General features: G+C 41.9%; 1 long non-coding RNA gene across 2 annotated transcripts; it reads right to left on the minus strand.

Moving 5' to 3' along the window:
* Window positions 1–6,404: 6,404 nt before the first annotated feature.
* Window positions 6,405–11,876, minus strand: LOC115832902. 2 transcript variants are annotated; one of them, XR_004028297.1, is made up of 4 exons: window positions 11,622–11,876; window positions 9,987–10,082; window positions 8,442–8,661; window positions 6,405–6,498 (listed from the first exon to the last, which is right to left on the minus strand). It is a non-coding gene; the product is annotated as an uncharacterized LOC115832902 (long non-coding RNA). The 2 variants fall into 2 exon arrangements; XR_004028296.1 differs by lacking the exon at window positions 11,622–11,876 and having other exon boundaries at window positions 9,987–10,219.
* Window positions 11,877–12,631: the final 755 nt, after the last annotated feature.

Genomic DNA, 12,631 nt, shown 5'->3' on the forward strand with positions numbered 1-12,631 from the left:
TTAACTCAAGATGGATTAAAGACTTAAACGTAAGACCTAAAAATATAAAAATCCTAGAAGAAAACTTAGGCAGTACCATTCAGGACATAGGCATGGGCAAAGGCTTAATGAATAAAACACCAAAAGCAATTGCAACAAAAGCCAAAACTGACAAATGGGATCTAATTAAACTAAAGAGCTTCTGCTCAGCAAAAGAAACTATCATCAGAGTGTACAGGCAACCTACAGAATGGGAGAAAATTTTTGCAATCTATCCATCTGACAAAGGGCTAATATCTAGAATCTGCAAGAAACTTAAACAAATTTACAAGAAAAAAAACAAACAAACCCATCAAAAAGTGGACAAAGGATATGAACAGACACTTCTCAAAAGAAGACATTTATGTGGCCAATAAATACATGAAAAAAAGCTCATCATCACTGGTCATTAGAGAAATGCAAATCAAAACCACAATAAGATACCATGGCACACCAGTTAGAATGGCGATCATTAAAAAGTCTGGAAACGACGGATGCTGGAGAGGATGTGGAGAAATAGTAATGTTTTTACACTGTTGGTGGAAGTGTGAATTAGTTCAACCATTGTGGAAGACAGTGTGGCGATTCCTCAAGGATCTAGAACCAGAAATACCATTTGACCCAGCAATCCCATTACTGGGTATATACCCAAAGGATTATAAATCATTCTACTGCAGCACTATTGCAGCACTATTTACAATAGCAAAGACTTGGAACCAACCCAAATGCCCATCAATGATAGACTGGAAAAAGAAAATGTGGCACATATATACCATGGAATACTATGCAGCCATAAAAAAGGAATGAGTTTATGTTCTTTGCAGGGACATGGATGAAGCTGGAAACCATCATCCTCAGCAAACTAACACAGAAACAGAAAACCAAACACTGGATGTTCTCACTCATAATTTGGAGTTGAACAGTGAGAACACATAGACACAGGGATGGGAACATCACACACCAGGGCCTTTCACGGAGTAGGGGGGAAAAGGGAGAGAGAGCATTAGGACAAATACCTAATACATGTGGGGCTTAAAACCTAGATGATGGGTTGATAGGTGCAGCAAACCAATATGGCACATTTATACCTATGTAACAAACCTGCATGTTCTACACATGTATCCAAGAACCTAAAGTAAAATTTAAAAAAAGAAGAGTTAGATCTAAAAGGAGTACAAAATGCCCAGAATAGTCCAGAAAGACAGCTGATGACCTTTTCCTCTAAAATATCTTAATATCACAGTACCAAATAGCCTAACTATGTCAACCCAAGCATATAACTACTACTAAACAGGAAAGGAATTAGGTAAAAAACAAACAACAAGAAAAGCTGATGGAACAGTAACAATTTGTGTTCTGAACCACAAATGAGAACACAGAAGACAATTACCTGTTGTATTATAGTTAGGACTCCACCACTGGTAAGGGATTACACCTCAGCTCAAGGAAATAGTCACAAGAAACTCTCAGGGCTATTTGAATTGAAAGCTGCTATAATTTCTACAGAGATAGCACATGTTATCTTCTGCCTAGGGACTAAACGGATCCTGCTACAATGACTGTAAATTGCACATCCCTAATCTAAGTCTCCTCTTGGCTGTAGCAGCTCTGGGCTGTGATTTGACCAGGAGACTAGAACAGCGCTACAGTACAGAAGGAATGCAGACCACACCCAGGGAACCCAATCTCATTTCTTTGATTACGATGCACACAGCCTTGAGCTACTGCTAAATAACAGATTTAAGAACTATTGAAATGCCTTCCCCCGTTTCTGTACTCCTGAAGCAATGGGAAACCATGGCTCACTGAAACGATGGAGTCAGAACCCAGGTTTCCCCAGAATACCATAACATTAAACCACGCATCCACTAAATAAGAGTAAAAGTTGTCTTGGACACTCTTCCCCCTTCTTAAAAAACTGTTGAGGTTACATATCTAAAAGCCATCATAGATACTTAGGCATCCTAATTAAATGTATAAATGTATGGAGACTTAAGAGAAAAAACACTACTTGCTCAGTTATAGAGCCAGCATGTATGCACACACACATACACACACCACTTATTTGATCATTTGCTAAATGTGCAAACTCTTCCTCTGTCTACAGTTACACGCTAGCATATCTGTCTCATAGAGGAAAAAAAAAATCAAAGTCATTGGCTGCCAGTTTCCTAAGAGCTGAGGAGAAAGCGAAGCAACTGAGAATGAAAAGACTGCTATGGCTTTGACAAGATGAGCAAATAGCTTCTAACAGCCCACAAACTACAGACAAACACACACACACACACACACACACACACACACACACACGCACACACACAAAGCATCGGCTTGAAGAGAGAGTTCTAAAAGCCCAACTAAATCTCTATCTGAGGGTAAAAGTGAGCCTAAATATCTGGTAGGAAAAGGAGAAAGCACTAAAGAAAAAAAATGGAAAAGAAAACATTTTGTGTGTTACATGATGAAACCAAGATCATTTATATATTGTCCAAGTTATCATGAATCAATTAAGCACAAAACAAACAACATGTGACACAATTCCAAATAAGACTGCCATCCCCAAGCAGTGCTTTTAGAATTTTAGTACGAGTTCCCTAAAATAATGTTTAGTTCACAAAACACGGTCAGGAGATAGGAAGCCCCAATCCCCACATAATAATGAAAGTGACAAAGACCGCAAAAAGGGTACAGAGAAAAGGGCGCAAAGGATAAATCCATAGTAGATGCTTTTCTTTGGGGATGACATTATCTCAGTGGCTACAAATTGCCTACTTACAAACCACTACACCACAGGGTGGAGTGATGATACAGGCAGGCCTGAGTCAATAGCTAACCATACAGTCCCACAGCCTTCCTTGGCCTAATGAAGAGAAGACAGAGATGAAGCTGGACAAGGGGCTCCCACCTCATTCTTGTGCCTGGGTCCATTCAGCCTCAAAAGTGGTATAACCAGACAGCATTCACCACTATCATCCATGAACTCAAGGACCACTGGCACAGAGGAGAGACTAGGGTGTTGTCTGCACTCTTGGGTAAATGAAATTTCATATATTTGCCAGTTGCCAGAACACCTAAGACTGAAAGTATAGCCATGAGCAGTGGCTCACGCTTGTAATCTCAGCACTGTGGGAGGCCAAGGTGGGAAGATCACTTGAAGACAGGAGTTCAAGACCAGCCTCGGCAATGCAATAAGACTCTATCTCTACAAAAAATTTAAAAACCAGCTGGGCATGGTGGCACACGCCTGTAGTCCCAGCTACTCAGGAGACTGAGGTGGGAGGATCACTTGAGCCCAGAAGTTCAAGGCTGCAGTGAGCAAGGATCGCACCATTGTACCCCGGCCTGGGCGACAAACTGAGACTGTCTTTTTTTTTTTTTTTTAAAGGAAAAAAAGAGTATAATGTATAAAATTACAAATTTCCTTTGTGCAAAATGACCCTATTTTTCCACAAATCTCAGTTCCACTGGTCTCTTTGTGAACTAAGTAAACCAGTTCAGACAACCAAGCGTGTCTTCACTGACTCAACCTGGGGAGGGACATGCCAAGGACACAGTGACAAATGTTTCCCTTCATCCTTCCTTTGAGTTTCAGTCTAAGATGAGGCAAGTAGAAAAAATATTTTCTTGTTAGTATTCACTACACTTAAATTAAAAACCGAAGTCTCAGCCGGGCACAGCAGCTCATGCCTATAATCCCAGCACCTTGGGAGGCCGAGGCGGGTGGATCATCTGAGGTCAGAAGTTTGTAGACCAACCTGACTAACATGGAGAAACCCCGTCTCTACTAAAAATACAAAATTAGCTTGGCATGGTGGCTCATACCTGTAATCCCAGATACTTGGGAGGCTGAGGAAGGAGAATCTCTTGAACCGGGAGGCAGAGGTTGCCGTGAGCCAAGATGGCGTCATTGCACTCCAGCCTGGGCAACAAGAGTGAAACTCTGTCTCAAAAAAAAAAAAAAAAAAAAAAAATTGAAGTCTCATATTTTTAAAAAGTGATCTGAAAATTCTCATAAAGTATCAGATACAAATGGGTAATCTTAGTAACAAGAATGAGAAATAAAATGACTATCATTTTTAGTGCTAGGTCTATGTGCCCTGAAGCATACTACTAACACTATTGTAGTCAATTGTTACAGCAAATTTTGGGGGCATCTTAGAGGTGGAGATTTTACCATCCCCATTTTACCGATGTGGAAGCTGACCCAGAAAGGTCATGAGACAAGAAAGTGGTGGAATTGTGATCTGAATGCAGAAAGATCTTACGGCAAAACCCACATGCTCACAGCCCATATTTGTTTGGGAAAATATATTTTTCCCTAGTTCTATACTTTTAAGTTCATTCTGGGCTCAAGATTCATACTTTTAGGGACTGGTTTTTCAAAGCTTCCTTAAAACAAGTTAGGCTTGATGAATTTGTTCAGAAAATTCTTTGAGAGCTCCTTCTGAGCTCAGGCCTGCCTCAATTTTTCTTTCTCTATCCGTCTCCCTAGACACGTCGGGTCTCACAAGCTGAGTCTTCCCTGGGGCTCTTACTTTTCCAGGTTCTTGATCTGGTTGGTAAGATATCCTGACAGTTTCTATGGGAATCCAGACACATCTCTCTTCTGGATCTATTTCCCCTTCCCCTACATAGTCCCTTCCTATACCATGCAACTGAGACCCTTCTCTGCCAGGACAATAAGCCCCACCACACCACTCACATATCAGAGAGGGCTTCCACCTGCCCACACCCTACAACAGTAATCTATGAAAACGTCTTCATCTGATCTTGTTGAGTAAGCACCTTGGAATATCACATTGAAGCAGACAAATCACTTGGCTACCTAAAGTTCAACATCATTCCAAAGTGCCACCAAATCAAAATGACTTTAGTCCCTGAACAAACAAAATACGATCACCACGAAAAGATATGCACAACACATTCATAGGAGCAGTATTAGTAATACACCCAAGCAAGAGACTATGTAAATGTCCAGCAACTGTAAAATAGGTATAAAATTGAATAGCATTAGAGCAAAGAGAATGCAAAAAAAGTATTGTATACAATATTGTAGATTTCAAAAACATAATAAGTAAAACAAGCTAGACACAAAAGAATATTCACGGTATGATTCTATTCATAAAAACAAACTAAACAAAGGTATCACAAGGCAGGACATTGGTTGCTCCTGGAGCATGAGGGGAGGAGGGCTCTGGGGTGCTGGTAATTTTCTATTAATCAAGGTGCTGATTGCAGAAGTGTGTCCATTTTGTAACAACTATTCCATCAAGCTACACACTTAGCGATGTGTGCACTTTCCTCCATGCATAAGGTCCCTCAGCAAACAGCTGACTGCGACAGACTCTTGAGAGCATCTGGTCCATGCCCCTTGGTTGGCATAAGATCAACTGTTTCCCATGGACGTTAGGTAGCTCACGGACACACAGGAAATTCATGAAAGGACTGGAACTGGACATCAGATCTCTTAGCTCCCCACACAGTACCAAAGCTGTGTGACAGCATGTTTCTCTAACTTCCTTCCTTTCTGTGACTCCAGTCAAGGTCTTAAAGGGTGAGAATCACATTCCTATTATGAATACGATCCAGGAGGTTCCAATCTCTTATTGACATCCACACCAGAAAGAGCATCTAAATACCTTTTAGGATATGGCAAATCAGAGAAAGTCAGACAGTTCACATTCACTGGCTAGGTGACCGTCAGCACGCTCCTTACCTCTCTCATATCCTCATCCAGATCACTGAAGTGTTAACTGTTACCCTGCAAGGGTGCCTTGAAGATAAGGTAATAAGTAGTGTCAGGGCCATGCCTGGTACATGGCAAGCATTCAGAAAAACCATTTGTAGAATGAATATGGAATTGAATTAATCAAATGCCTGTCACTTGGTAGAAGCTCAATAAATAGTAGTTATTATTACTGAGCAAGAGAAATAGGGAAAAAGTGGGTAAACATGCCTGTGAGAAACAAACACCTCATATTCTAAGCCTACTGGGTCATTAATGGGTCAACTAGCAATTCTTGCTGGTGTAGATAAGGTGGTGAAATGGTCTGTGAGGTGAAGAGTGATGAAGGACTCAAGAAGAGGGCTGTGCTTTTTATTTTATATTCTACCAAGTCTGTGTTTTCCTTTTCAGTGCCAAATGAAGATTTGCTCATCGCCTGCCACACCGCGTCTAAATCCTACAGCCACCTATGTTATTCATACTACTCTTAGAATTTACTGGTTTTAAAAGGGGGAGCAGATACAAACACTCCTAGACTTAATGAGTAGACTCACTAGAGTCAAGTAACTTTACTCCCGGAAAAAAATTCACACACACTGAGAGGTAATTGCAGGCTTTAGAGAGGTCTGAAATGAACCATGGCCAGAAGTTACTTCACTTACCTTTTTAAAAAGCAGGTTTAATACTGATTTTTTTTTTCAGTTCTTCAAATCTTGGATGTATTTAGCAAGCTAATGCACACAAGTTCTTTTATACTGAAAAGAAACAAATACAAAAACAAGTTAAAACTGATTTCAAACTATAGCACACCAGAAAAACTAAAAGCAGCAAATAGCTAATTATTATCTAAACAAACAACATCAAACTAGATAACATGAGTATAATTAAAAACAACAAAACATGTGTTAAGGACTTCCTTCCATCCATCCTTTCTCTCCTATCCTCCTTTTTCCATTCTTCCCCATCTAGCACTCCGCCCTTCTCTGCCTTCCTTCCTCAGTTACTGGACAACCTCAAATATTCCCTGATGACTGATTTTTTCTGCTGAAACCAAGTAGCACATGGTAGGTACTCCATGAATGTTTGTTGAGTAAATGAATGAACCACGGTTTTGTAATATTTTGTTGTTAAGATTAAAAAAATAAGAAATGCCCACAATTTATTATTTTGTTGTCCAACAGGAACAAGTTGTAGACAATATATAGAAATACATATACTGTTTCTGAATTGAGTTTCTGATTCTCTTATCTCTTTTAAATAACTCATGCTTAGGGGAAAATCCCCATTAGTATATATGGGCACATACATCTTCACCATGATACAGTAATAAAATATGTTTTGGTACTAAAAGAATATTTTTTTTTTTTTTGAGACGGAGTCTCGCTCTGTCGCCCAGGCTGGAGTACAGTGGCGCGATCTCGGCTCACTGCAAGCTCCGCCTCCCGGGTGCACACCATTCTCCTGCCTCAGCCTCTCCGAGTAGCTGGGACTATAGTCGCCCGCCACCATGCCCGGCTAATTTTTTGTATTTTTAGTAGAGACGGGGTTTCACCGTGGTCTCGATCTCCCGACCTCGTGATCTGCCCGCCTTGGCCTCCCAAAGTGCTGGGATTACAAGCGTGAGCCACCGCGCCCGGCCTAAAAGAATATTTAAGAAGAGTAAAATTTCCTTTTGAGATGCCCTCTCTTCAAATACCTCAGAACTACCTGCACCCAAAAGAGAAAACAAGGTGTCTCCCAGTTAAATACAAGAGATATTGCCACACGCGTTTTACAAATGCATACAGAGTCAGGGTCAGTCCTAGACAAAATTATGATGTATGGATGTGGCTGTTTCCTTCCTTCTAACTGTCCTTTTGAGGATTCATTAACCCCAGATGTTTAATCAAGTAAGGAAGCAAAAGGATCGGCTCCAAGGTTGCAACAACTTAATGGATATCCGTCATAAGGATATTTTTATTTAAAAAAAAAAAAAAAAGCTTCACAAAAGGCAGGTGCTTAACAGTGAAATAAAATGCATTACTGACTATGGAATTTCAGAAATGAATGGGGGTGTGGATTTTCATCGTGGAATTTCTCCACAACCCATTAAATCACATCAGGTAAGTATCTGTCCATTCTGCTTTCTCCTACCACTGGTTTCATATATGGCCCATATATACACACCAATCCCAGCAAATCTTAAGCAATTTACTATATACAAACAGGCAAGCTCAATTTTAAGACTAGGGTGTGCTCTGAAAGTAAACATTCATGTTAATGAGCAGTTTTCAAAGTGAGCTCCTGGGAATCCCACCCTAAGGTGCTTCTTAGAGCAGAGGCAGAAGTGAGTGGATGTGCAGCCATGGGCACAGCGATTTCACTTTCATCTGTTTCATACTTAGACCCAAGATTTAGTTGGGGAAGTGGTTCCTTGAGCTGCTTATGAAAGAGCTGAAACAATCAATGTAACCAAGTAACAATTAGATTAAAAGCTAGTGCAGAAAATCCCAGTCAGTCCACAACACACCTTATCTAATACCAGAATCCAACCACCACCTCTCATAGGGCCTTATGGTAAAATACAAGTCCCGGCCTGAGTCCCAGGGCAGAGGTCAGCCCGGGTCTGAGCAGACAGGAGCTGGGCCTTCTCTTCTTCCCTACTCAGCCCCCTCATCTCCTGCCCTGGAACATCATGAGCAGAAGGAAGGGCACCTACACTTCCATGAGGACTGAGTCAACAGTAAGAGGGCAAGATTAGGGTGCAGGGAGCCTGCGGATGTTCACAAGATGGTGAAGCAGAGGTCTCCAGCAGAGAACGAGACATGGCGGGTTTCTGTAAGTCAGTCACTGCCCAGGCCCTGTCCGGATCCCCACAGCTTCTTTGCTGGGAATTCCATGTGCAAGGTTTGTTTACATGCTTCACCTGGATCAAGGCTCTTGGGTAGGAATAAGAAAGGAGAAAATTAATAGAACAGTTTAAAAAGAAGAAAAAAATACCTATGTTCTATGAAATCCAATTCAAAACAATATGCAAAATGAAAAAAAGGGGGAAGATAGGGGGAGCATTATGAGAAAATAAGCATTGCCTAAATGTGCTCCAGAGAAATTCACATTGACTAAGAAGCACTCAGTATATTCAATCCCTCCCTCAGCACAGAACTCTAATTATTTGGCCCAGCCAGGACTGAACACAAGAAATATTTACAAACATGAACCATTATATTTTTTGAGTTTTCATCATACTAAAAAGTAAGTATAAGTAAAAGTAGCTGTACGTGATGGCCCACTAGGAACAAATGAAAAACTACCATTGGAGTACAACCTTGGCAGGCTGAGGTGGGAGAATCACTTGAGCCTAGAGTTTGAGTCCAGCCCAGGCAACATAGCAAGAGCACACTTTGAAAGAAAAGATACAAAGAAAAGAAAGAGGAAGGAAGGAAGGAAGGAAGGAAGGAAGGAAGGAAGGAAGGAAGGAAGGAAGGAAGGAAGGAAGGACAAAGAAAGAGAGAGAGACAGAAAGAAAGAAAGAGAAGAAGCAAGAGAAAGAAGAGGGAAGGGAGGGAGAGAAGAAAAAGAAGAAGGAAGAAGTAGAAGGAGGAAGAAGAAGAAAGGAGAAGAGGAAGAAGAAGAAGAAGAAGAAGAAGCAGAAGCAGCAGCAGGAGGAGGAGGAAGAAGGAAGCAGAAGAAAAAGGAGGAAGAAGAAAGAAGAATAAGAAGAGGAAGAAAGAGGAGGAGGAGGAGGAAGGAAGAAGAGGAAGAACGAAGAAGAGGCGAAGGAGGAAAAACAAGAAGGAGGAGGAGGAAGAAGAGGAGGAGAAGGAGGAAGAGGAAGAATAATAATAAGAAGAAAAAAGAAGGAGGAGAAAGAGGAGGAGGAGGAAGAGCAGGAGGAGGAGAAAGAGGAGGAGGAGAAGGAGGAAGAGGAAGAAGAAGAGAAGAAGAAAGAAGAGGGAAGAAGAAGGAGGAGGAAGAGGAGGAGGAGGAAGAAGAAGAAGAAGAAGAGAAGAAGAAAGAAGAGGGAAGAAGAAGGAGGAGGAAGAGGAGGAGGAGGAGGAAGAAAGAAGAAGAAGGGGGAGGAAGAAAGAAGAAGAAGGAGAAAGAAGAGAGAAGAAGGAGAAAGAAGAAAGGAGAGAAGAGGAAGAGGAGGAGGAGCAGGAGGAGGAGGAAGAAGGAGAAGAAGAAGAAAGAGGAGGAGGAGGAGGAAGAAGGAGAAGAAGAAGAAAGAGGAGGAGGAGGAGGAGAAGAAGATTTACAAGTTTACGTTTATTTTGGACTTCAATCTTTGTCTTAAAAACAGTTTCTGAGATGAACAGTTTCATGCAAAAGGTTCATTGGTGAGTGATCTGGGGAGAGACACCTGTAAGGAAGAAAACAAGGAAGGATTAGGCAGATGGAGAAGTGGGAGGAGTGGTTGTAACTGAGGCCCAGCTGATCCTACAGGTTGCCCTGGAGCTAGAGTGGTTCTTTAGTTTTCCCAAATTGGGGAAAGGAGCCAGGATATATATACATATATCTTTACATATATATATCTTTATATTTTTTTATATAAAGATATATATATATGTATTTTTTTTTGAGACGAGTCTCACTCTGTTGCCCAGGCTGGAGTGCGGTGGTGCAATCTCGGCTCACTGCAAGCTCCGCCTCCTGCGTTCATGCCATTCTCCTGCCTCAGCCTCCCGAGTAGCTGGGACTACAGGCACCTGCCACCACACCTGGCTAATTTGTTTGTATTTTTAGTAGAGACAGGGTTTCACCGTGTTAGCCAGGATGGTCTCGATCTCCTGACCTCATGAACTGCCCACCTCGGCCTCCCAAAATGCTGGGATTACAGGCGTGAGCCACTGCCCCAGCTGGGGCCAGGATTTTTTTATCCTTGCATGAGCCACACCTGGGAGGCATTGTAATCTTGGATCAGCGTGGTCCCCTGCAGCCAAGGGCAATTTCAAATGAAGGATGCACCTATGAGCCAGCAGCTTGGGAATGAGTACATCATCCCTGAAGATGAGATCAAGATGGAGACCATAATACCTACCTTCTTACAGACACATTTATATTGGGACACATTCTCTTTTCATTCTTCTACTCATTGTATATCAGGGCAGTTTACAGAGCACCTTATTGCAGCTGTCCCAGTCTTTTTACATGTCTCCCCTACTTCCTTTTCTTTGGGTTTATTCACATTTATACAGTCAGATATCATTTTATAATTTTTTCCCTTTTTTCTGTTACATATGCTGTATTCATCTGTTCTCACGCTGCTAATAAAGGCATACCCTAGGCTGGGTAATTTATAAAGGAAAGAGGTTTAATGGACTCACACTTCCACATGGCTGAGGAGGCCTCATGGTCATGGTGGAAGGCAAATGAGAAGCAAAGGCACGTCTTACACGGCAGCAGGCAAGAGAGAATGAGAGAGCCAAGTGAAGGGGGAAACCCCTTACAAAGCCATCAGATCTCGTGAGACTTATTCACTACCACAAGAACAGTGTGGGGGAAACTGCCCCCATGATTCAATTATCTCCCACTGGGCCCTTCCCACAACATATGGGAATTATGCAAGCTACAATTCAAGATGAGATTTGGGTGGGACACAGCCAAACCATATCATATAGTGTTTTTCTGAATCTTTACAAATCTGCTTTTTTAAACCTATACATTCTGTTAGAATGCTATTATTTCATAGTAACTTTCTCCCATATAACCAATCTTTTCTTTCTTGTTGGTTAGAAAAAAATTTTTTGAGTATTATTTACCATTTTGGTTTTCTCTACTTTCTAAGAATGTTTTAGTTAGAGTTATTGGTTGCAAACAACAGAAAATAAATCTGGCTCAGTTAAGGAGAAAAATAATTTTGGGAAGAGTTAAAGGTTGCACAATAAGCAAGAAAACTTACCAAACTTGGGCATGAAGCTAGACAGACAAAGCACAGCCAAGATCCTGCCCAAACAGCCATTGGTGTAGGATGTTCTGCTGGCAATGATCCTGCGGGAGAGAGAGCTGTGCTGCTGGTGTCAGCTGCCTCTGGATGCTAACTCTCATGCCTCTGAACTTACAATGTCTCTGTAGATAAAGTAACTGTACTCATGTTACAGTCCATGCTCTAGCTACCAGAATTAAGGAGAAAGGCTGGGCCGGGCAGGGTGGCTCTTGCCTGTAATCCCAGCACTTTGGGAGGCCAAGGCAGGTGGACTGCATGAGATCAGGAGTTCAAGACGAGCCTGACCTACATGGTGAAACCCCATCTCTACTAAAAATACAAAAATTTGCCAGGCGTGGTGTCAGTTGCCTATAATCCCAGCTACTCGGGAGGCTGAGGCAGGAGAATGGCTTGAAGCCAGGAGGCGGAGGTTGCGGTGAGCCGAGATTATGCCACTGCCCTCTGGAAGACAGAGCAAGACTCTGTCTAAAAAAAAAAAGAAAAAAAAAAAGGAGAAAGGCTATCATTCCCCTGAAGCTTCCATGTAGTAAACAGAGACTGGCATTCCTTATATTTCCCTTTGTGACTCTCCCAAAGAGGAAGGTGGTCATATAATGAGCTACCAAAATAATAAATGACCATTAACACAAGACTCAAAAAATGCAAGAATTTTAGCTGGGCACGGTGGCTCACACCTGTAATCCCAGCACTTTGGGAGCCTGAGGCCGGCGGATCACCTGAGGTTAGGAGTTTGAGACCAGCCTGGCCAACATGGCAAAACCCCGTCTCTACTAAAAATACAAAAATTAGCTGGGTGTGGTGGCAGGCGCCTGTAGTCCCAGCTACTCAAGAGGCTGAGGCAGGAGGGTCTCTGGAACCCAGGAGGTGGAGGCTGCAGTGAGCCGCGATCATGCCATTGCACTCCAGCCTGGGAAAAGAATAAGACTCTGTCTCCAAAAAAAAGAAAGAAAGAAATGTAAGAATTT

This window comes from Nomascus leucogenys, chromosome 23 (assembly GCF_006542625.1).
Source record: "Nomascus leucogenys isolate Asia chromosome 23, Asia_NLE_v1, whole genome shotgun sequence".
NCBI classification, from domain to species: Eukaryota; Metazoa; Chordata; class Mammalia; order Primates; family Hylobatidae; genus Nomascus; species Nomascus leucogenys.